We start from the raw sequence: 23,809 nt of genomic DNA, 5'->3' as shown, positions 1-23,809 counted from the left end.
GAGCAGTGCATTGTGGTAGTTATCCCAGCATGCAAGTGGCTGCAGCGTGCTTTGAAAAGGGTTTGCTATGCCTAATGGGGCAGGCACAGTTGCACATGATGCAGGCTTCCCAATCCCATTGTTTCATGGGCATCCTACTAGATTGCCAGCTGCTTTTCAAATTAGGGGTGGAGTGTGACAGGGAGTGTGTTGTGTATAGGTTGGGGGAGAGTGTGTTAGCATCCTGTCTTGTAAGTTCAGACAGCTGCAGGAGGAAGGGGGAAACCTGACATCAGCCCCCACCTCTCACACACATGCCTGCCTTTGCAGCAGTAGCATTCTACAGCAATGGTTTGCTTTGTGTCCTGGAGCAGATAAGCATGCTGGCTGTCAGAAATGGAGCTTTGAAAGGGGATATCCGCATCCCTGCAGCCGAGTTCAAAACAATGACCAGAGTAGTCACTTGACTTCAGGGTATTATGAGACATTTCTGGAGGCCAATCAAAACACAGTAATGGAACACATCGTCCACACTGACACCCCAGCACTCCAGCTGGAGCGCAGCAAGCTCTGTGCTTCTCATGGTGGTAGATTTCCAGGGGCACTCCAGCCGCGGGGTCTGGGTGCTCTATGTGCCTTGCCAGTGTGGACACCTCAGGAGTTAGGACACCCAGGGATGATTTAATGCACTCCAACTTGCAAGTGTAGACAAGCCCTTAGACAACTTAATACCTTTAAAAATCCAGCGCTAAATAACCTAATAACTTTTCCACCTCTGGCTTTTCTGTCAGCAAGAGGTAAACCTCAAAATATATTATTTATATTATTCAGATAAGCAACCAAATGTTTGGCTGCTTATCTAAAGCTTATCCTAACTATTTAAAGCTCTTGAGTTTGAAAAACTAATGTAGATGTCTCACAGGAGCTGACTTTCTCTTGAGATCTCTAGTACTTCTACCTCCAGTCACGGTATTTTGGCAGAAAGCTAAAAGCAGAAGAAAGCTCTTATCCCAAGATTTTAGCCCTTCAGAAAAAGTTTTCATTTAGTTCTCTACATTAGTTCAAAAAGACTCTTTCCTTACCCAAACCAGTTTGCTTTCTCTGTTTTCCATAGGCATTGATTCTGCCATTCACACTGAGTCATGTCTTACTCCACAGATGGTCCTACCAATTTCAGTAGTGCTCCTCCCAGACTAAGGTAGTGTTCAGTGTAAGTAAGGGTGACAGAATCTTGTCCTTTTATTCTAAGGTTTACTAATGTAGAGCATCAGGCCACTTACTTCACCTACACTATTGTAGGTCAAGAAGACACTGTAATCCCACCCTCTGTTTTGGCCAAATAAAGCCTGGTCAACATACATTTTTATCTATATTAACTTTATGTAAGCTTAGAGTAGCATGTCCTTTCCTTATGTATGGGTGAGTCTTTTAAATTCTCTTCTAATATTATCTGTATAGCAACAGGAATGTCCATTTTCTTATGAAAACAGGCCATCATTTTTCTTGAACAAGTTCAGAAATAAATACAAAGAAAAAATAATCGGCAGATAGGGTAGATAGTAGATTTTTTTTATGTAAGCATAGAAGTGGAAAAACAAGAACATTTAGGCCAGGATTTTCAAAAATAAGTGTCTAAGATTTGGCTCATAAAGCTGTATTTAAACATTTAAATATACCTGGTTTTTCAAAAGTTCCTGCAACTCCCATTCACTTCTACATCTTTAGGCACCTGGTATAATCATTTGCATCTGTGCAAAAAGGTTGTGAAATGCTGCTATGCTTATTCTGACAGCTGAAGAAACAAGACAGTGGAGAATCATGTCCATTGTCTTTTCTCTTTTCTTTCCTGCTTATATTTTCAAAATGTCATAATGCTCATGAAGCAGAGTTATACTTAGTAATGTTTTCATTACCAACACATACACACTCTTATTATGCATTGATGCTACCCAGAAGGCAGTACTCTTGGGAACCATTTTACTGAAGCCCTAAATTATAAAGGTCGAGACCTAGTGCTCCCAGTCCACAGAACAAGTAATTGCCACGCAAATTGGGACAGATTGAATGAGCTGAATTTTAGACTGCACTATTAATCTGGGTAAGCATTACTCATCAAACTAATTAAACATAATTGCTTTTTTTCTTTGAGCTGTGAACCCATCAACCATTATTCCTGTGCTAACCTTTAAAGATTTTTTTGCTCCCTATGGAAATATGAAAAAGGTTATTATATTAAAAAAATCCTAATGCACTGGTGATGAAGGACAGGCTGGAGTAATTGGCTGCCTCTTACAGTTAGACATGAGGATTATTATGGCAAATTTTAGAGGAAATCAAGACAGCTCATTTTGTCCATCAAGAATGACACTTCTTAACTCAGTCGTTACTTAGTGATTCTGCTTGACCTTATAAAAATAATCAGGTATTTAATGTACCTGCACTTGATGGCTTGAAGGAGGTGAAGCAATTACTGTCAATATTGCCTGCAAAAGCTCGGTTTCACTCAGCAAAGTAGTATGTGCAGAGTGAAATGGCTTTGTCTCCACAAATCTTTAATGGGGAACATGTATGACTTGAAAAGATTCTTTGAAATGATAAATTACCTCAGTGCAGAAGGCAATGTCACTTTTGATAGAGTTCAGGATTTCTATAGAGATCATAGAATGTTAGTGCACAATTCTCAATCTATGCTTAACCAGCTGAATTTTTTAAAGCACTGTATGATTAAAGAGCATGTAAATTAAAATAAGCTGGAGTGTGTATTGCAGCCATCAGTTTGAAATGGCTTCCTGCATTTCTAGTAGTATAATGGTTCACACTTTGCTGAATGAAAATGGATTTTGATTCTAGTTATATATAAACTTTGCAACAATTATAATACATTACATATTATAGTCCCATTCATGATCCCATGCAAGCTGAAGGGATAAGTACAACTGATGTCAAAGGGAACACCATTGGGCCCTCAATAAACTGACCTGTAAATAACATGGTATAGCAGATCATGAGCTGTGCTCCAGCTGCACTGATTAGCACTTGGGCTAGGGCTTCACCAAGGTGTCTTAAAGACACTTTTGACCACAATTCCTCATCTCCATACTTGCTCCTAGCATTCTTTGCCTGAGCCAGAGAATAGGAGTCAAGAAGCACACTTTGGATGGTTGCCAATGTCAGACATAATTTGAACCCATGGGTCCACTTGAGTGTACCTCATACAGAGCATAGTGGTCTTCCAAGGATATCTGAAAGGTAGGATTCATAAAAACAGTAGGGGCAGGTTAAGTTTTTAGTGAAAACATTAAAGCATTAATTTTCTCTGTCAAGAAAGGTACTTAATTCATAGAACGCACCGTTTCATTACATTTCCCCAAATTCCCAAAGTCATACCTTGCTCCAACTGAAGTGACTGAGAGTTTTGCCACTGACTTCAGCGACACTAAGAATTGGTACCATGAGAGCAGCACACGGGATTAAAATGTCACATGCCCCATCTCGCTTCCTACCTCTCTCATAATTAGGCTTCCTCCAAGCCACTGCAGCAGCACAGCATTGAGTCAGCAGTAGCTTGGCTTCTAAATATACATGTTTAATTATAATCGCTCTGCATTAGCATGAATGTATGAGTTTGGCCTAAGGCACAGCTGTAGGTAGCAGGGAATGGAAGAAAATAAGGAAAAAAGAAACAAAGGCTTGTCCTACCATTTTTTTATGACCCTTGTTGGCCAAGAATTATTGGCTTAGAGACTGTACTACCTTCTGTTTCCTAGAGATGGTCTCACCAGTACAGTGTGTGAGTGTTGGCAGAGCAATAAGGGATGCTTACATTATTTTCTGAACTGTGTGAATAAAGCAGAGGACTTCAGTTGCCAGGGCTCCACCTTTTTGAAGATTGAATACACTTAAAAGGTACAGATGTACTTATTAAAACTTTTCTTTTTAAATATGCATTGTGATAAAGGAGGATCATAGAGTTTAAAGACAAAAGGGACCACTATATGAAGTAGTCTGACCTCCTGCACATCACAGGTCATGAACACCACCCTACCATCCCCATACTAAACCCAACAACTGAAATTACACCAAAGTATTACAACCCTCAGGAGACTAAGCTAGTATGTACCACAGACAGAGAATAGGAGGGATCAAGGTGTACCAGTGCCAGAGGACAATGAAGGTGCTAAAGGAGCACTCAAGGAAGACAAGATCTTTGCAGAATGAGCTAAATGTATTCTTTGCATCTGTCTTCACTGCAGAGGATGTGAGGGAGATTCCCACACCTAAATCATTCTTTTTACATGACAAATCTGAGGAACTGTCCCAGACTGAGGTGTCAGTAAAGGAGGTTTGGGAACATATTGATAAATTAAACCGTAATAAGTCACCAGGACCAGATGATATTCACCCAAGAGTTCAGAAGGAACTCAGATATGAAATTGCAGAACTATGAACTGTGGTATGTAACCCATCACTTTAAATCAGCCTCTGTAACATATGACTGCAGGATAGCTAATGTAACCCCAATTTTTAAAGCAGGCTCCAGAGGCAATCCCGGCAATTACGGGCCGGTAAGCCCAACTTCAGTACCAGGAAAATTGGTTGAAATTATAGTGAAGAACAGAATTATCACATACAGACTAACATGATTTGTTGGGGAAGAGTCAATACAGCTTTTGTAAAGATAAATCATGCCTCACCAATGTATTAGAATTCTTTGAAGAGGTCAATAAACATGTGAACAAGGGTGATCTGATGGGATATAATGTATTTGGACTTTCAGCAAGCCCTTGACAAGGTCCCTTATTGAATGCTCATAAGAAAAGGAGGCAGTCATGGGATAAGAGGAAAAGTCTTTTCATGGATCAGTAACTGGTTAAAAGATAGGATACAAAAGATGTAAATAGTCAGCTTTTACAGTAGAGAGAGGTAAATAGTGGTTCCCCCTGGCATCTGTATTGGGACCAGTACTGTTAAACATATTCATAAATGATATGGAAAAAGGAGTAAGCAGTAAGGGGGAAAAGTCTGCAGATGGTACAAAATTACTCAAGATAGTTAAGTCCCAAGCTGACTGTAAAGAGTTACAAAGGGATCTCACAAAACTGGGTGAGTTGGCAACAAAATGGCAGATGAAATTCAATGTGGATAAATGCAAAGTAATGCACACTGGAAAACATAATCCCAATTATACGTTCAAAATGAGGCGGTCAAAATTAGCTGTTACCACTGAAGAAAGAGATCTTGGAGTCATTGTGGATAATTCTCTGAAAATATCTGATCAATGTGCAGTTGCAGTCAAAAAAGCTAACAATGTTAGGAAATATTAGGAAAGGGACAGATAATAAAATAGAAAATATCATAATGCCACTATGTAAATCCATGGTAAGACCTCACCTTGAATACCGAGTGCAGTTCTGGTTGCCCCATCTCAAAAAAGATATATTACAATTGGAGAATGTATAGAGAAGGGCAACAAAAATGGTTAGGGGTATGGAATAGCTTCAATAGGAGGAGAGATTAAAAAGACTCAGACTTTTCAGCTTAGAGAAGAGATAACAAGGGGGGAATATGATAAAGGTCTATGAAATCATGAATGGTGTGGAGAAAGTGAATAAGGAAGTGTTATTTACCACTTCACATAACACAAGAACCAGTGGTCACCCAATGAAATTAAAAAGCAGCAGGTTTAAAGCAACCAAAAGGAAGTACTTCTTCACAGAACATGCAGTCAACCTGTGGAACTCATTGCCCGGGAATGCTGAGAAGGCCAAAAGTATAACTGGATTAAAGAAAGAATTAGATAAATTAATGGAGAATAGGTCCATCAATGGCTATTAGCCAAGCTGAACAGGGATGGAACCCCATGCTCTGGGTGAATCTAAACCTCTGACTGTCAGAAGCTGGGACTGGAAGACAGGGGATGGATAACTCAATATTTGCCCTGTTCTATTCATTCCCTATGAAGCATCTGGCACCAGCCACTGTCAGAAGACAGGATACTGGGCTAGATGGACCATTGAGCTGACCAATGTCACCATTCTTGTGTTGAACAAGAACCAGACAGTGAAGCACCTGAAATGGAAAATTCTCAGAACCGTTGACTAACCCACCCAGTGTTTCATCTCCAGCTGTGGCCATTTCTGATGCTTCAAAGGAAAGAGAGGGATAAAGTTCCTTTCTGACACCTGCAGGAGAGTAACTGAGAGTCTTCTCAGATCTGAGTCCCTCTCCTTCATCCTCCCTGCCACTCCTCTTCCTCTTAATCAAAACTATATTGCAAACCTCACTTCACTACTTTCACCTTTTCCTGAGGATGTTTTGGGTGTTCATTCAAGACTCTTCATGGAATAAGGTAAATAAACAGTACTTATGTTTTTTTCAGCTATTTGATGACCGCTCTGATGTCCAGTCTAAAACAGAAAAACTTTCAGATAATCACTACTTCATCAATTTGATGATAGCTCAGACATATGAGATAGTATCTCTACATCAGTGGTGGGCAACCCATGGTCTGCATACAGCCCATCAGGATAAGCTGATTGTGGGCCGCAAGACCTTTTGCTGACATTAACCATCCTCAGGCACAGCCCCCCGCAGCTCCCATTGGCTGGGAATGGCGAACCGTGGCCACTGGGAGCTGCAGGGGGTGGGAGGCGTGCCTGCAGACGGTCAATGTCAGCAAAATGTCTCATGGCCCGCCATCAGCTTACCCTGATGGGCCACAGGTTGCCCACTTCTCTACATACTTACTGAACCTTTCAAGTACTCTACTCCCATGGCTTCTTCCTCCATTTTTGGAGTAGTCCTCTAGTGCCCTCTGAGGAACTGCCACGCCTACACATATTCTCTACTGGACCTTCCTATTCTAGTTCTGTCACCCAAGAAAACATCTGCTGACATTTCTATTTCATTAGGGAACACTGAAATAGTCTCCTATTCATCTGCATGATGGTAGCCATTGTGAAAAACTGTTCCATGGTGATGTTGCCTCCTGCAATCTACACATTTTCCTGATGATCAGTGGAATATCCTGAATCAGGAGCCAGTTTATCTTCTGTACCTTTGAGGATCCTCATATAGGCCCCATTAAGTTCAAGCAAATGGTTGCCCCAGGAATTTTAGCACATCAACTTCCCAGCATTCCAAGCAGTGGAGAAAATGGTTCTCTCTCCGGCTAGGATTCCTTCTGGATTTAGTCAACACTCACATGTAAAGCAGCAATAGGACCTGCCCCGTATATAGTACTTCCATAGTAGAAAAAGAAATGGCAAATTAAGAATCCTAATTTGAACAAGGGAAATTCTCTTTCTCCTGGTGCAGGAAGTTTTGCTTATTTGTTTTAATATTGATTATTAAGGAATCCTGAGGAATACATTAATTACTTGTATTCCATGTGGCTCTTACTATCTGCAGTTACAAAAGGAAAGGAAAGCGTGGTTGTAAAACCTGCAGTTTGTCATGACACAGGGATTCTTGTAGACATTTTTTAAACATGGTGGACCAAGAGGCATCTTATTGTAACCAATTTGTCTAAGATTTATGATTATCCGGTAAAGAAAATGATCTCTAAATCAGATGTTTCAATTATAACAAACATTTAGTCAAATATAGAAAGAATACTAAATTGCAAAGCATTATGGGTTACAGTAGTCATAAAATTGTTTGCTGGATCACAGATGTAATAATCTTACACCATTCCAAAACTTACAATTTATGAATGGAATCCTTCAGTACAGTAACTGTTGAGTGTTTTTCATTAGCCAGTGGGCCCTAGGTTAGTGTGAGTACTTCCATGGGACCAGTATCTAACTGGGAGGGAATAAATGCATCATCTTATACTGATTGTTTTTTTGCCTAGCTCCATTAACTGAGGAGTTTGGTCTGTAGCTTGTAACTAATCATCTGTGAGATGGATCTGTAGCTTGTAACTAATCATCTGTGAGATGGATCTATGTCCTTCAAAGTTGATGGACACTGACTGAGACACATAGCTCACTGAATTCCTGCAGAAAGGAGGTGTACTGGGCCCACTTTCCTGAGGGTCAGGCTATTTCTCAAAACACTTCGAGCAATGCTTGACTTAGTTTCCACACATTTATCTGATCCCTATCAGTCTAGATTCAAACCTAATTATGAACAGGATTGATTGGCAAGGGAAAGGCACTCATGGTAATTCTTCCATTAGGCATACAGTACTCAGAGCATTTAATACCTTTGACCAACAGCTACTGCTGATTCTCCTATGGGATCTTGTGCGAGTGAATTAAGTGGGTTTGCTTCCTTATCTCAGAGATGTTCTAGGGAGTATACCTAATTTCCACAAAGGCCCTCATCTATGGAGTTCTACAATGTCATTGTTCTTGTTCATTCTTTATATAAAGTCACTTGTACAGATGCTTTGACTTGTAGAGTTGCCAGTATGCTCACTCAGCTCCATCTCCTTTTCACCAAACTGATACCCTATGATTTTGTTACTCCCCAGTGTCTGAGACAGGGATCTGAGTGAAAATGAACTGGTTGAGACTCAGCTAGGAGACAGAAGTGGTTCTTGTTGGCTGGGGGATGCATTGTTTCTCTTGTGTTAGCAGCCCATCATGCCTTTTCATCATCTGTGGCTGACTGCAGTGTCACTGTGGCTCATGGAATTGGATTTTCAAACATCCCTCTATACCTCTTGATACCTACAGGCTTGACTGTAAAGTGCTGTCTACTTAGGGCTATCTCTGAAGTCCACCCTAAAGCTTAAGGTAGTGCAGAATGTTGGTTCAGCTGTCTGTCTAAATGCTGTGACACAACACCTGTGCTCAACTCTCTCTTTTGGTTTACTGTTAATTTATTGAGGCAATTCACAATGTTGGTGAAGCTCTTTACATCCCTGAATGGTTCAGGAATCAGTTCTGCCAGGCTGTTTTGAACATTCTCTCCTCCCCCCCCCACCAACCCTTGTGGCAGCTGAGATTGTCTATTTGGGAATTACTTGTCATTGGAGCAAAAACCTAAACATTCCAGGTTTGGTGCAGGGTTCTCACACTTTAGGGTCCCACCCTTGGTAATAGCTGCCTGAATCTATTGACTTTCAGGGAAAGATACAAGACACATTTATTTGGTCTTTGTCAAATGGTGACTGTCAAGGTTCCTTCCCCACTCTGAACTTTAGGGTACAGATTTGGGGACCTGCATGAACACCTCTAAGCTTAACTACAAGCTTAGATCTGGTCTCGCTGCCACCATCCAGATTTCTGAGTTATCTGGAAAACTCTCAAATACTAGCTCCCTTTTCTGGATAGTCTTGAGAGACTTCTTCACCAAGTTCCTGGTGAACACCGATCCAACCCCTTGTTATCTTAACCCAAGGAGAATTTAACCATCCCCCTTCCTTTCCCCACCAATTCCTGGTGAGTCTAGATCCAATCCCCTTGGATCTTAAAACAAGGAAAAATCAATCAGGTTCTTAAAAAGAAGGCTTTTAATTAAAGAAATAAAGGTAAAAATCATCTCTGTAAAATCAGGATGAAAAATAACTTTACAGGGTAATCAGATTCATAGAGCCCAGAGGAACCACCTCTAGCCTTAGGTTCAAAGTTACAGCAAACAGAGGTAAAATCCTCTCAGCAAAAAGGAACATTTACAAGTTGAGAAAACAAAAATAAAACTAACACGCCTTGCCTGGCTGTTACTTACAAGTTTGAAATATGAGAGACTGGGTCAGAAAGATTTGGAGAGCATAGATTGATGTCTGGTCCCTCTTAGTCCCAAGAGCGAACAACCCTCAAAACAAAGAGCACAAACAAAAGCCTTCCCCCCACCAAGATTTGAAAGTATCTTGTCCCCTTATTGGTCCTTTGGGTCAGATGTCAGCCAGGTTTCCTGAGCTTCTTAACCCTTTACAGGTAAAAGGATTTTGGTGTCTCTGGCCATGAGGGATTTTATAGTATTGTACACAGGAGGGCTGTTCCCTTCCCTTTATAGTTATGACAGTGACATATGATTAAATATTGTTGTTTGACCTTTAATTTTCTCCAATCAAAGTGCCCTACTGATACTGTGAAAGAATCTCCAGAAATGAGTAAAATGAATCAGTAATAATAACAAAAAAGAAAACTACTCTTTGGTACCATCTAGTGATGTTGAGAGGTCCACCTTATGAACCAACCTTCCTGAACTCTCATAACAATTCTGACTCTTATGTTATAAACCAGGAGTTGGCAACCTTTCAGAAGTGGTGTGCCAAGTCTTCATTTTATTCACTCCAGGACCCTGGGCAAGATACCAGCCTCTCTGTGCCATTATATTTCCTCTCCCCTTCCCCGCTTCACGTGCCAGTAATACATTTTAATGTTTTTAGAAGGTCTCTTTCTATAAGTCTATAATATATAACTAAATTATTGTTGTATGTAAAGAAAATAAGGTTTTTTAAATGTTTAAGAAGCTTCATTTAAAATTAATTTAACATGCAGAGCCGCCAGGACCCAGGCAGTGTGAGTGCCACTGAAAATCAGCTCATGTGCTGCCTTCGTGTTGCCTACCCCTGTTATAAACACATGAGTTTCCCAGAAAATATAAAAGGGCTGCCAACATTGTCCCTATAACCACATGCATAATGAAGATTTGAGTACAATTATTTGCAATGTTCTTTGAGTACTGTCTGACACTACAAAAAGGGTCACTGAGTTGACAGTGCAGCATGAGAAAAGAAAGAGGCTATACATATGAAATATTGATGTGATTCCCATTTGCTTGCAATAAAGAACATGTTGTTGAAATCTATTGATCATTGAAATGGAATTAGTACTGACCTAGCTTTTGTAAGCTAAATTGATTAAATGTTTAAATAGTACAATATAACTAACAATGATTAAGATGAAGAAAATAATTTGGAAAATGAAGGACTGTAATAATAATCAGTTTCTTCTATTGATGTGTCCATAAAATTATCTCTAAAGAATAAGCCATAAAAAATAACCACAAGTCAAATTGTGAACTATTCTGGGTATTCTTTAAAAAGAATATTTTGCCATTTTTGGTTGTTGTGATAATAGAATGTGTCTTGGCTTAAGTAGAATACTTTACATTTGAAATGTAGAATATATGTTAATTATGTGGCTATTAATATATGAGAATGGATTAGAATTTTGAGATGAATGGAAAGGATGGATGCAGGGCCAAAGCATGTAAAGTATGAGAGTTATGTAAAATATGACCTATCTTTAAGCTCCACAACTTGGATTTTTGGTGTTCCTTTGCCACCCTATCCTCTTCAGATTGTGTCAACTATTCATTTAAAGATGCTAATTATTGAATGTAATTACATACACAGTGTGAGCTTAATCCAGCTCTTCCTGCCTGTGCTGAGTATATGGGGCTTGCCAGGGCTATCAGGCTGGTACAGAGTGGATCAAAGCTGGGCGGGGAGGGCAGGCGAAGGGAACATGTGGTGGAGTACATAGTGCAGAGTTGAGATGGACAGAGCTGGTGCATCTGTCTTTATGAAAATATGAAATCTGTAGCTGTGAGGTGCCTGGATTGACCTTCCACTAGTAAACTCCTTCTGATCTTGACACATCTGTTCGAGGTTGTGGTCCAAACAAGAGGCCTATTTCTGCAAAATCCTGAGCACCCTTGACCCCCTTTGATTTCATAGGCCCTGATGGCCTGTGCAGGAGGCCATCATACAGTAGGTACTTTGGATTTTGGGATTTGTAGAGGAACTTGTAGAGGAATATATATCTGAGAGTGTTAATTGTCTAAATTCCCCACTCGAGCACCTTAAACAATGAGCCATTAAACACAACCTTGGAGGTGACTTAAACTTGACCTGTTAAAATGCATGTATTTTGAAACCTTGGCCACTTATTTTACATTCATAATACAGAGTAGGATTTGGTGGTGGTTTTTGTTTGTAATACAGTAGATGTACTGTACTGATTGTCCATCTGAAGATCTTAAAATCTAAATACAGTATATTAAAGAAAACAAGCGGGGGAGGGGAGAGGAAATATAATGGCACAGAGAGGTTGGTATCTTGCCCATGGTCTTGGAGTATTTCAGCACCAGAAGCAAGAAAAGAACCCAGGTTTCCTTATTCTCAGGCCAGTGTCCGTTCCTCTACAGTACACCATGCTGCTTCTCTTGGAACAAATATTTAACCTGTATTTAAGGCTGAAACAAAGTCTAAACATAAAGGCTTGACCCTGCAAATATTCATGCACATGTATTATATTACACTATGTAAAGTGCCATTGGCCATTGCCTATGTAAAGATAAACACATGTGTATATGTTTGCAGGAACAGAGCCTTTTTGCTGAATAATGTCACTAGTCAGGGTAAGACCAAACCATAATAATAAAAAAACCCATCTTGGATGAAAAAAAAATCTTTTAGACTTCCCAGATCATATCACCTGGCTCCTCCTCCTCTTATGCTGAGGCGGAAAACTCCACTGGAGCATGGAGCCTGGCCAGCAAGTTTCTGCTAAGACATGCTAGGCTTTTTTGTATTTGATTTTCAAGGTTTAAATAAAAAACATACAGGGTGCTCTTTTCCCCTGTTATAAAAGAGGACTGGCCCAGCTCACTCTGTGATCCAGCAGAAGGTGCTGCAGCGGCACATTAGCTGCTCGTTGTGACCTTTGGGATCTGAAAGGGAATGTCTAAAAAGCTTTTGTTATGTGCTAAATGCCCCTCATAGTGGATACATTCAGCATATAGATCATTTCCTTTTTTGTTTGTTAGTGTTGCAACTGGTATTTCACATAACCCCTCTGGCCTATGTAATGCACCTGCTTTTAAGCAGTAGTCATTGTCTTTGCTTAACAAAAGTTTTTCTAAAACTAGTATCTCCCCGAGTCCCCATGTCTTTTTCATATTTATCCTTTGGCATAAGCACAATGCACTAGATTCTGATCTCAGCAACTTCAGAGGAGTTATTCTGGATTTACACAGATGTAACTCAGATCTATCATTCTGAGAAATCTCCAAAATACATGTTCCTCCCAAGCGTCTCTTCAGGGCTTCATTGCAGATGCAGAGTCAGCATAGAATTGAAATGAAGAGTTGTAGAATTTTGTAACACCAGCTCTGAATAAAAGAACAACTGTGCTGAGCTGAGAATGCCATGAACTAATGAGGAACATATCCAGAAAATGGGGAAGTGAAGGGATCAGTCTGAACTAAGATTAGGTCTAAACTTTTACCCAGAAATTTTAGGCCCTGATTTTTGGAAAGTTGATTTACAAGGGTGGTTCCCTGTGTCCATGTGGAGCTTTGTACAGGCACAGAAATCTGAAGAAGTCAAGTTTGTCCATATGAATCACTTGTAGAATTGGGGCTGTAGGGTTTTTTCCTCACTTTTCATGTGATCATCTGCACACTCTGGCTCTGAACAGGACTAGAATCAGAAATGCTGAAATACACCAGATCTTGAGTATTTCTAACTTGATATTTCTCTTTAGAGTACATGGAAATCTGGTGTATGAAATCGTTTACGGAGGATGTACAAGTACAGTAGATGTATGTAGTAGTGCTGTATGCAGCCCTCTCACAAACAAATGTGGAATTGATACAAAAAAGTTATTACTTTTCTTTCTACTTCAAATTCATGCTCAATCATTATATAAAAGGACCAGCACACTTCAGATGTGTCCTGTACTAATACAACTGTACTTCTATGTTAAATAAATGGCTTGCTGATGGAGAATAGGAATCCAATTTACCACTTGATATTTAATATGGCTAAATGGCAAACCATGGAAGAAGAGAACTTACAATGGAAATGGCAGTGAACCCCTTAATTCTAGTGGTACTGTTAGGCAATTCCAGATTATTACACTGTCAGGGGTTATATTTTAATATTTCTATATTTAGCTTGATGCAGATTGTAGTATATTATTATACAATAACACAACTTATAGATTGTGATCACTGCTTATAACACTGTTAATCATATCATTGTTGCCTGGTGCTCATCGGTCTGTGTTATCCACCTGTAGTAGCTTGGTTTTTTACTAAGACTGTGAGCTCTTTGGGACAGGGACTATCGTTTTGTTCTGTTTTTGTGCTTGTCTAGTGCTATAGGGCTTTGATTCCCGATTGGGGTCCCGGCATGCAACTGAAATACAAATAATAATATTGTGCTTGATCCAACACCACTGAGTTGGTCTTTTAGCACTGGGAAAAATGGAGCCGAACCAATCCCCAAATGATCCATTTTGGCAACAGCTTCAGATTGATTTTAGAGGAACTGCACCAGTGGGAGATTTCCTAAAGGAGACACAGCTCCTAAGTGTGCAGGGATGAGCCACATGCAGCCCAGCATCCAAATGCAGCCCGCTGGCTTTATCTTTTAAATGTAAAGGATTTTAAATGGGATTTCTTGAGGTAACAAACTGGTTATATTAGGAGACTAGCTTGATTATGTTGGTATACATTGCTCCTAGTGTTATTTCCATTTCCTTCAAAGACTCCAAACAAATTGAAGAATTCAGCTAAAGCATTTGTAGCAGAACAAACAAGGGGAGCATCCCTGATGAGTGTCAGTGCAGTCTTTGTAATCACTGTACCATCTAGCCAGGTGCTGCATCCAGGGAGATCCCTGTGGTAGTCATTCGGTTGTGCACCTAGTAGCCTCATTTTCCCCAACACTCTACTTGTTTAGAAAAATACTACACTGCCATTTCCCCATCTTCTCACTTTCTGTCACTTCTCCACTACACTTCCCACCCACTCTTCCTTGCATTAGCAGCCCTACTGTGAAGAGATTATTGTAGGTGAGAATACTGAAATCTGGCTTGTTAGGTTTCAAGTGCTTTCATGCTCACACTTCAAAAAATCTTTTTAATTACAGCCTTTGCAAATTGTTTTTACTCTTTAAACTCAACACTTAGCAACTGTAATGAGAACTAGGGCCCTCACTGCAGAACAGACAGTGGGGAGCTGTGAGCCCCAGTGGCAACCCGGATCAGAGCAGGGAACCCAGGCAGCAGCCCGGCTTGAAGCAGGGACCGAAGATCTGGGATCCAGGGTGGCTGCCTGGCTTGGAGAGGGGAGCATGGGCAGCAGTGCAGCTGGGAGTGGGGAGTCAGGACCCTGAGGGGCAGTAGGGCTTGGAGCGGGGAGCCCAGGTGGCAGCCTGGCTTGTAGCAGGGAGCTGTAGCCTTGCTTGAAGTGGGGAGCCTGGGCGGCAGCCCAGCCGGGAGTAAGGAGACTGGGTGGCAGCCCGGCTGGTAGCAGGAAGTCTGGGAGGCAGCCGGGCTGTAGCTGGAGCCCCGCCCCCTCTGGGGCTCTGAGCTGGGCTTTCTTGTTAATTTCACAGCTCCAGTATAGAGCCCTGAAATTAACAAGAATGACAGCTAAAAGCCAACACAAGTAACTCACAGCATCTACATGGACACTGAGTTGCCCTAACTATACTAATATTGAAGTGGAGTTATTGTGTCAGTGTAGTAGGGCACTTACATCAGTGGGAGCAAGGCTGTAGTGTAGACACTGACATAATTAGGTCAAAGTAAGGCAACTTATGTCAACCTAACTCTGTAGTGTAGACCAGGCCATTGATCTGATTCAGAGCAATGACCTTTAGCAACTGTTGGCATTAATGCAACTCTCTCTCAGGCAAGGGAAGAAGAAACAAGGTAGAGACAATCCCCAACTTACGCAACCCTTCCATTCCAGAACACTTTGCGTATGTCGAATTTTGCGTAAATCGGAAACGTATATCCAACCATTACACAAAAAAACCCACTTCTAGCTTACGGAATTTTTTCCTTAAGTGCGGATTTGCGTAAGTCAGGTTTGTGTAACCTGGGGGGTGTCTGTACAAGATGCAGTGGTGGACAACTTTGACAGTGGCTTGTTGCCATGAGAAAGTGGCAGTGTGCTTTCTTAAAGAGTGTACATACGGTGCATGCAGAGCTGGAGGAGTGAAGATAGCTGATGAAGTTTTTAATGGCTGATGAATCTCTCTGTGCTGACCTGCATCTGAACCTGAAACTTATACGTGTCCCATCATTTATTTATTTACATTTTAAGGCATCCTGGCACATAATAATACAACAAAAATCTCGGATGCATTCAGATGCTAATTCAAACAGGAACTTGATAACGCAGCCATCTACCCCGACCCCAAAAAAATCTTTTCCACCCTTTTTCTCATTTTGGGAAACAAACCTTTAGCCCTCTCATAAAATCCTGTCAAGTACTATTAAAAATTTGTTTTTTTTTCCAATTAGTCTATATAAAAGAAAATCAAGAGGCTAGTGTCCCTCTAAAAATGTGCTCCCTGCCAATCAAAAGATATACCTGATCTCTAATCCTAGCTTTTATTGGGGAGATGAGATTTGCCATGTAAAATGAACACCATCAGCAACTGATGTGTCAGTGACAAAACTGAGACTAGAGCATTTCCACTCTATAAGACGTTGAATCATAGAATCATAGAATCTCAGGGTTGGAAGGGACCTCAGGAGGTCATCTAGTCCAACCCACTGCTCAAAGCAGGACCAAAACCAACTAAATCATCCCAGCCAGGGCTTTGTCAAGCCTGACCTTAAAAACCTCTAAGGAAGGAGATTCCACTACCTCCCTAGGTAACCCATTCCAGTTCTTCACCACCCTACTAGTGAAAAAGTTTTTCCTAATGTCCAACCTAAACCTCCCCCTCTGCAACTTGAGACCATTACTCCTTGTTCTGTCATCTTCTACCACTGAGAACAGTCTAGATCCATCCTCTTTGGAACCCCCTTTCAGGTAGTTGAAAGCAGCTATCAAATCCCCCCTTATTCTTCTCTTCTGCAGACTAAACAATCCCAGTTCCCTCAGCCTCTCCTCATAAGTCATGTGCTCCAGCCCCCTAATCATTTTTGTTGCCCTCCGCTGGACTCTCTCCAATTTATCCACATCCTTCTTGTAGTGTGGGGCCCAAAACTGGACACAGTACTCCAAATGAGGCCTCACCAGTGCTGAGTAGAGGGGAATGATCACATCCCTCGATCTGCTGGAAATGCCCCTACTTATACAACCCAAAATGCCATTAGCCTTCTTGGCAACAAGGGCACACTGTTGACTCATATTCAGCTTTTCGTCCACCGTAACCCCTAGGTCCTTTTCTGCAGAACTGCTGCCCAGCCATTCGGTCCCTAGTCTGTAACAGTGCATGGGATTCTTCCGTCCTAAGTGCAGGACTCTGCACTTGTCCTTGTTGAACCTCATCATATTTCTTTTGGCCCAATCCTCTAATTTGTCTAGGTCCCTCTGTATCCTATCCCTACCCTCCAGCGTATCAACCACTCCTCCCAGTTTAGTGTCATCTGCAAACTTGCTAAGGGTGCAGTCCACACCATCCTCCAGATCGTTAATGAAAGTGCAGCTTTTTCAGTTGTGGCTACTACAGCCACAACCATCACACAGTTTCTTTGCTTGTAATCACGTAATTAAAACAACATCATAATTACGAGTAATCTGGCTGGTAGAAATCAATGGATTGGCACTGCTGATTCTGTATTTACCTTGCAGCCTCCTGTGTACCTTGCAGCCTCCATTCCACATCATAAATGTTATATCTAAAGTAGATTATTAGAAGCAAATAACTAACAGTGTTTTCAGTGAAGCCAATAGAGTGTACAGTTTTGAATTTTGAAATGTCCCTGGTTATTGTGTCAGGACTATAGCATTCTAGGGCCAAGTTAATGTGTATTAAATGGGAATTTCCTTTCACCTGTTTGCACAAGATGTTTGTTCTGGTAATCCTGTTTAAATACTAATTACAGTCCTTGATTTGTTAGAGTGAGAATTCTTCAGGACACTCTCTATTTTTTGAAAAAAATGGGCTAAGGTATTATTGCACATTTTCTACTCTTTCTTTCCATTATTTTTAATGGAAAACTCATATTTTTCTTCTATCCATCATCACTTATTTCTTGCACGGTCTGACATACACTTACTGAAAAGAAAATATATTGCATCCTTAATCTAGCTGGTATGAAGATAAACTAAGCAGCAACTCTGACATATAAAGATGTAAATGTATAAACCATTACAAATATGAGAAGAAGAAGTAAAATCATGCGGTAAAATTTAGCAGCACTGTTTATGAAGAGCCTGAGGTATTTGCATACAGTACATTTATATAGTTAGCCTTGGCAACTATACCAACCTGCTGCTTGTGGAAAACTTGTGGAGTATTTGGAGATGATTTTCCAATTAAAATATACATTATAGGGGGTTATCTGTTGTTAAGGTTGCTCAACACTTCCCGTTATAAGACCCTGTTTTCAGTTCGTTATAACTTTCCCAATCTTGAACTGTTTGGGCTGAAATTTTCCAAGCTGGGTGTCTGCTCAAGATGAAAATTTTTCAGAAAACATCAGCCACAACAGTCCAGCTGTTTCTGAGACTGAGTCTCGGAAAAATATATTTTTTTTCCTTCTTAAAAACTCCTAGTGACCTTTTCTTTGAAATATTCTATCGCCCCCAGGTTTTAGAGCAGGGATTTGAAATTTGGCCAGGGGGTGGCTTGTGGGCAGGAATGTAACTTTTGCCTATGAAAATCTACCCAAAGTAAGCCAAATCTTTAAAAAATGGCAGTTTACACATGTTCAGTAGAGACTTCCATTTATTAGAAAGACAAAGTGGGTGAGATAATATCTTTTATTGGACCAACTTCTGCTGGTGAGAGATTCAAGCTTATCCAGAACAATTGTTCAGGCCAAAGAGCTCTGTGTCAGCTCAAAAGCTTGGTTTAGACAGGGAGTAGGGGAAAGTGGCTCCCCCTGACCTTCTTCATCTCCCTTTCTCCCCACCCCCAAAGGGGAGACTCAGTCCCTAGCTGGCAATTATGCAGTCACCTTCTCCTGTCCCTCCTGACCTTTGCAAAGCACAGCATCCACCGCTGGTTACGCTACCCCCTGTCACTCAAGGTCTTCCCTATGTGGGTGGGGGTTTCTGTACCGCCTCACATGTGTTTAACATTATAGCATGTCTGATAGCATGTTTTAACTAACACATTTTCTAACTCAACACATTTTCCAAGTATGGAAAAGGTCTCATAGTGTTTGCTGTCTGGGCCAGGGACCATGCCTGTTTTGGGGGATGCATAGTGCCTAGCACATTGCGGGCACTACCTGGCGTCAATAACTACATCAAAGCATCCATCTATGTCATGATTTTCCATGCTTGTCAGACATTTGCTGAGAATATTGAAGAATTTGACGGTAACATATCCATGCATGTATTATAATCACAACTAGGCCGAACGAGGTTTGGATTCTGGGAGTTCACCTTCCCTTCAAGATTTTTTTTCTTTAAGAGACATGAGTGGGAGGGCAGGCGGGGCAGGAGGAGGACTCTGCCCTTTCTGCACTCCACAGAGTTCTGCTGCCCAGGTGACTCTTTCAACAGTGAAGAGCTGGGCAGAGACAGGCCAGGAGAAGGCTGGGCTATGGTGAGTCGGTTGGCTATTACACAGACATACTAATCAACCCCTCCCCCCCACTCATCCTTGTGGAGAGTAGGGTTGCCAACTTTCTAATCGCACAAAACCGAACACCCCTGCCCCGCTCCTTCTCTGAGATGCTCCCCACCACCACTCACCCCCCCACACTTTCATTGTGCTGGGGCAGGGGGTTGGTGTGTGTAGGGTGTGTGTGTGAGGACTCTGCCTGGGGACGAAGGCTCTGGGGTGGGGCTTGATATGTGGGATTTGGGGTGCTGGAGGGGGCTCAGGGCTGGAGCAGGATCTTGGGGAGATGCAGGGTGCGGGCTCTGGGAGGGAGTTTGGGTGCAGGAGGGGACTCCAGACTGGGGAAGGGGGTTGGGGTATGGGAGGGGGTGCGGGGTCACAGAGGAATTTACTGAGGCTCCCAGGAAGTGGCCACCAGGTCCCTGCAGTGCAGCCCCTAGATGCATGGACAGCCAGGGGGGCTCAATGCACTGCTCTTATGCCCCCAGGTGCCACCCTTGCAGCTCCCATTGGTTGTGGTTCCCAGCCAATGGGAGCTACAGAGCTGTACTAAGGGGAAGGGGCAGCACGTGGAGCCTCCCTGGCTGCCCAATGTGCTGAGGGGCTGCGAGGACCTGGCGACCACTTCCGGGAGCCGCACGGAGCTAGGGCAGGCAGGGAACCTGCCCTAGCCCTGGGCCCCCACTGTGCCACCAATCAGACTTTTAACGGCTGATCAGAATCACCAGGGTCCCTTTTCGACCGGGCATTCCGGTTGAAAACCGGACGCCTGGCAACCCTAGTGGAGACGCAGAGTGCAGCACCAGTGAAGTTCTGACACTCTAGTAGTAGCTACAGAGCTCAACCTGGTGTGCGTGGCAGAGAAGATTCATTGCAAAGGAAGCAGTGTGAGCTAGCTGTTAGGAGAAACTGGGTTCTATTTTTGGCATTCCACTGACCTGTTGTGTGACCTTGGTCAAGGGGCAGGCCAGGCTTATGTTTCCCTTCCAAACCTTGGTCTGTTGGGTTTTTTTCAACTTTAAGCTCTTCAGGGTGGGTGCTGTCTCATCCTGTGTTTGTACAAACCCTAGCACAGAGGCCATTTAGGTACTTCCGTAATAAAAATAATTTAAAAAAGCAATTTCCCCACCCACAACACAAAACTCTTTGGCAAGAAGACAATTGACTTATTGCAGGGACCAGGTATGTTCCTCTTCCTTGGACAGAAGTCAGATCACCAAGAATGAGATTTTCAAACATTCCAAATCCCCTATAAAGCTGTAAATTGCCTGAGGCCTGACTTTCAGAGACGCTCCACACCCACTGTTTCTGCTGAAGTCAACTACAGTTAGGGTATGCTGAAAATCAGGTTCTAGGCCATTTATGAAAGTGTCTAAATATGGATTTAGGTGCCTAACTTTTGGTAGCCAAGTTTGAAAACATTGACCACAGTATATTGTATTCATATTTGTCATCCAATCTAATTAAATCCTAAAGTGGAAAGCAGAGATGAACAAGCTTGCTGTAGAAGTGTTTTATTTACATGCTAATATATTCTAATGTATGGCTTGACATTCAAAAATAACATAATATCCTAAAGCAGTAATTTTATTTTTAATAAAGGCTCTGAAAGCAGTACTTTCATAATTAGAAAACAAATGATAACTACTTACAAGCAGGCCTTGGTATTATATTGTATGGATCATGGAACTGCTGTGAATGCCAGAGAGAAAACAAAATGTTGAACCGGTAATCAAAGACGTGGACTGTTTGCTGATTGTTTTATCTTAGCTTGACATTAAAATCAGCTGATTTCCTTTTTTCCTATATCACTATTTTTGATGTAAACCCCACTACTACATATAAGAAACCAACTTGACCCAAACTAAAAATGCCATATTTCTTGGGTGTTGATTTAGTAAGTATAGATTCGTTCTTTCAGCGAGGGTTAGTGAAGGAAACAGAATAAGAGAAAAACATGTTTATCTATAAATGAAGGAAAAATAAAAGTAGACAAGCAAGGAAAGAATCGGTGAGAAGGGTGAAGAAGGAACAGGATAGTGAGAATGCTAATGCAAGCAGAAAAGGGCAACACGAGGAAATTCGAGAAGTAGAAAAGTCTGGACAAGTGAGAAGAATGGTAAGGAAGCAAAAGAAAAGTTAAGGCAGCATGTTCCTAAGGGAAAGTTCACAAAGGCATAATGGATAGTTAGGTGGAGTCAATAGGAATTGGACACCTAATTTCCCACTATCAGAGGGGTAGCTGTGTTAGTCTGGATCTGTAAAAGCAGCAAAGAGTCCTTTGGCACCTTATAGACTAACAGACGTATTGGAGCATGAGCTTTCATGGGTGAATATGCATCCGATGAAGTGGGTATTCACCCACGAAAGCTCATGCTCCAATACGTCTGTTAGTCTATAAGGTGCCACAGGACTCTTTGCTGCTTTTACTAATTTCCCACTGTGGTTCAGAAAAATCTCCCTTTGTTTAAACTAGGGGCATCGCAACCATTACCAGGTGCATAAGTGGATTATATGTGTTTTCCTCTGTTATTTATAGGCCTTTCTGGTTCAACACAGCTTTATCATTGAGGTGCTTTGATTGCAAACTTACATGTGAAGGGTCAAAGATATCTGATAAAGGAGAGGGAAGTCTAGGTAATGGAGGGAGAGTGTGGAGAGAATCCTGAGCTTTTTACATCCCTTCTGTAAAGCTGCCCTTCATTTCCTTGGGAAGTTAAACTTTTAAGCTGGGCACGTACTAGTAATAAGTTTGTTTCCACAAAGACAATGAACTCTGTCTCTGTGTCACTTTACAGGCCAAAGTGCCTATTTTCACCGGCAATTCCTGAGGCTTATTACTATTATTATTATTTATGTGTATTACTGTAGTGCCATGGGGCCTTAGTCACAGACCAGGACAGCATTGTGCTAAGCATTATACAAACACAAGGTGATGGTTGGACCATCTTTGTTCTTTCTTTGTTCTATCATTTTATATTTATCAAATGTTTCAGCGATGTGTCTCTTCCCCCCACCCCCATTACAGGTGCCACCAGGGAAGGAGACTGAAGGATAAACACGTCCTCAGTATTCCTTTTGTGAGTTTTCCATCTATTATATTTTAACTGTATAAAATATATACAGTATCGGCTTTTTATTTGCTGCCTGAATGGGCAATGACACTGGTTTGGATTTAGGATGCCATACTTTGGCTCAGTTATCAGTCTGCAGTATTTATTTTCCAAAAGAGAGAAGCTAATACTCTGAATGTGTTTTCCTTTCACTGCAGCAACTAGGAGGGACACTTCAGAAGCTGGCTAACCTTCAAAACAGTACAGGAGGTACCAACAGACGACTTCTAATTAGCAGCATTATGGCACCGCTTCTGGGGTGGTACCTTTAAGCAGAGCAGGCGTGTCACTGTTTACCCTTATTATAAGGCTATTAATAGAAAGAATATTCAAGTAAAAGTACAGAAAGGCGTGGAGCACATACCTGTTAATGTACTTGAAGTACGTCCAATGTCAGACCAATTGCTCCACACTCAGAACAAGTTGTTTATAATGTGAATAATCAGCATTTGATGGCAGTCCTCCATCTAATGAACACGTGTTAAAAGCAAGTGTTGTGCCAAACACACGTGCTGCTTTCAGCTTTAAATTACACTTTAATTGGCAGTTATACAGGATATTTTGCATCTCTTTTTTCCTAATAAAATTTAGACTCCATAGCTCTGAAATCTATAAAGCCTCATGTGCTCTACATCTATTCTTTCATTTACTTTTGTACATAAAAACATCATCTCATATTTAACAGCGAGAATCACAAGATACTTTTTTATTATGTTGAGCAAAATCAGTGTTTTTGGATGAAACCCATATCTTTCTCCTCTTAAATGAAAGAAAAAAATGCTGTTTTGTTAACTCCTTCTTGTTCAACATAGCATTATTACAGAGGTGCTTCATTATGATATTGCAGCTGAAAGATCAGTGATACATGGTAACGAACAGGGGACTAGGTAGTGAGATGGAGGGAAGGCCTGGAGAGAACCCAAATCTTAATACCCCAGCCAACTATGCATAGCACCGCTTCAAGGAATAAATTGTTTTTTAAACCCTTGAGGCTAAATCTTCAAAAATGGCTTGTATTTACGTGACTGCTAGTAGACTGTATGCCCTCTGACTGGGTAGATGCAGCTCTCACAAATTGTACTATTGGTATATGCAAAATGATATTTCCAGATGTTGAGAGTGGAGGACGGTTTGAAAACACTTGCATCATGTAGCACAGCAATTATCACTCACTCTTGAATGGAATCTGATGACAGCAATAAATTCAGCCAAGATTATCCTTCTTCTAAATAATCTCTGCTGAGACCTTCTCTCTAATCCAGTGATG

The sequence above is a fragment of the Mauremys mutica genome, chromosome 2, assembly GCF_020497125.1.
Source record: "Mauremys mutica isolate MM-2020 ecotype Southern chromosome 2, ASM2049712v1, whole genome shotgun sequence".
In the NCBI taxonomy this organism is placed as follows: Eukaryota; Metazoa; Chordata; order Testudines; family Geoemydidae; genus Mauremys; species Mauremys mutica.
Note: the sequence above shows the minus strand (reverse complement) of the source record.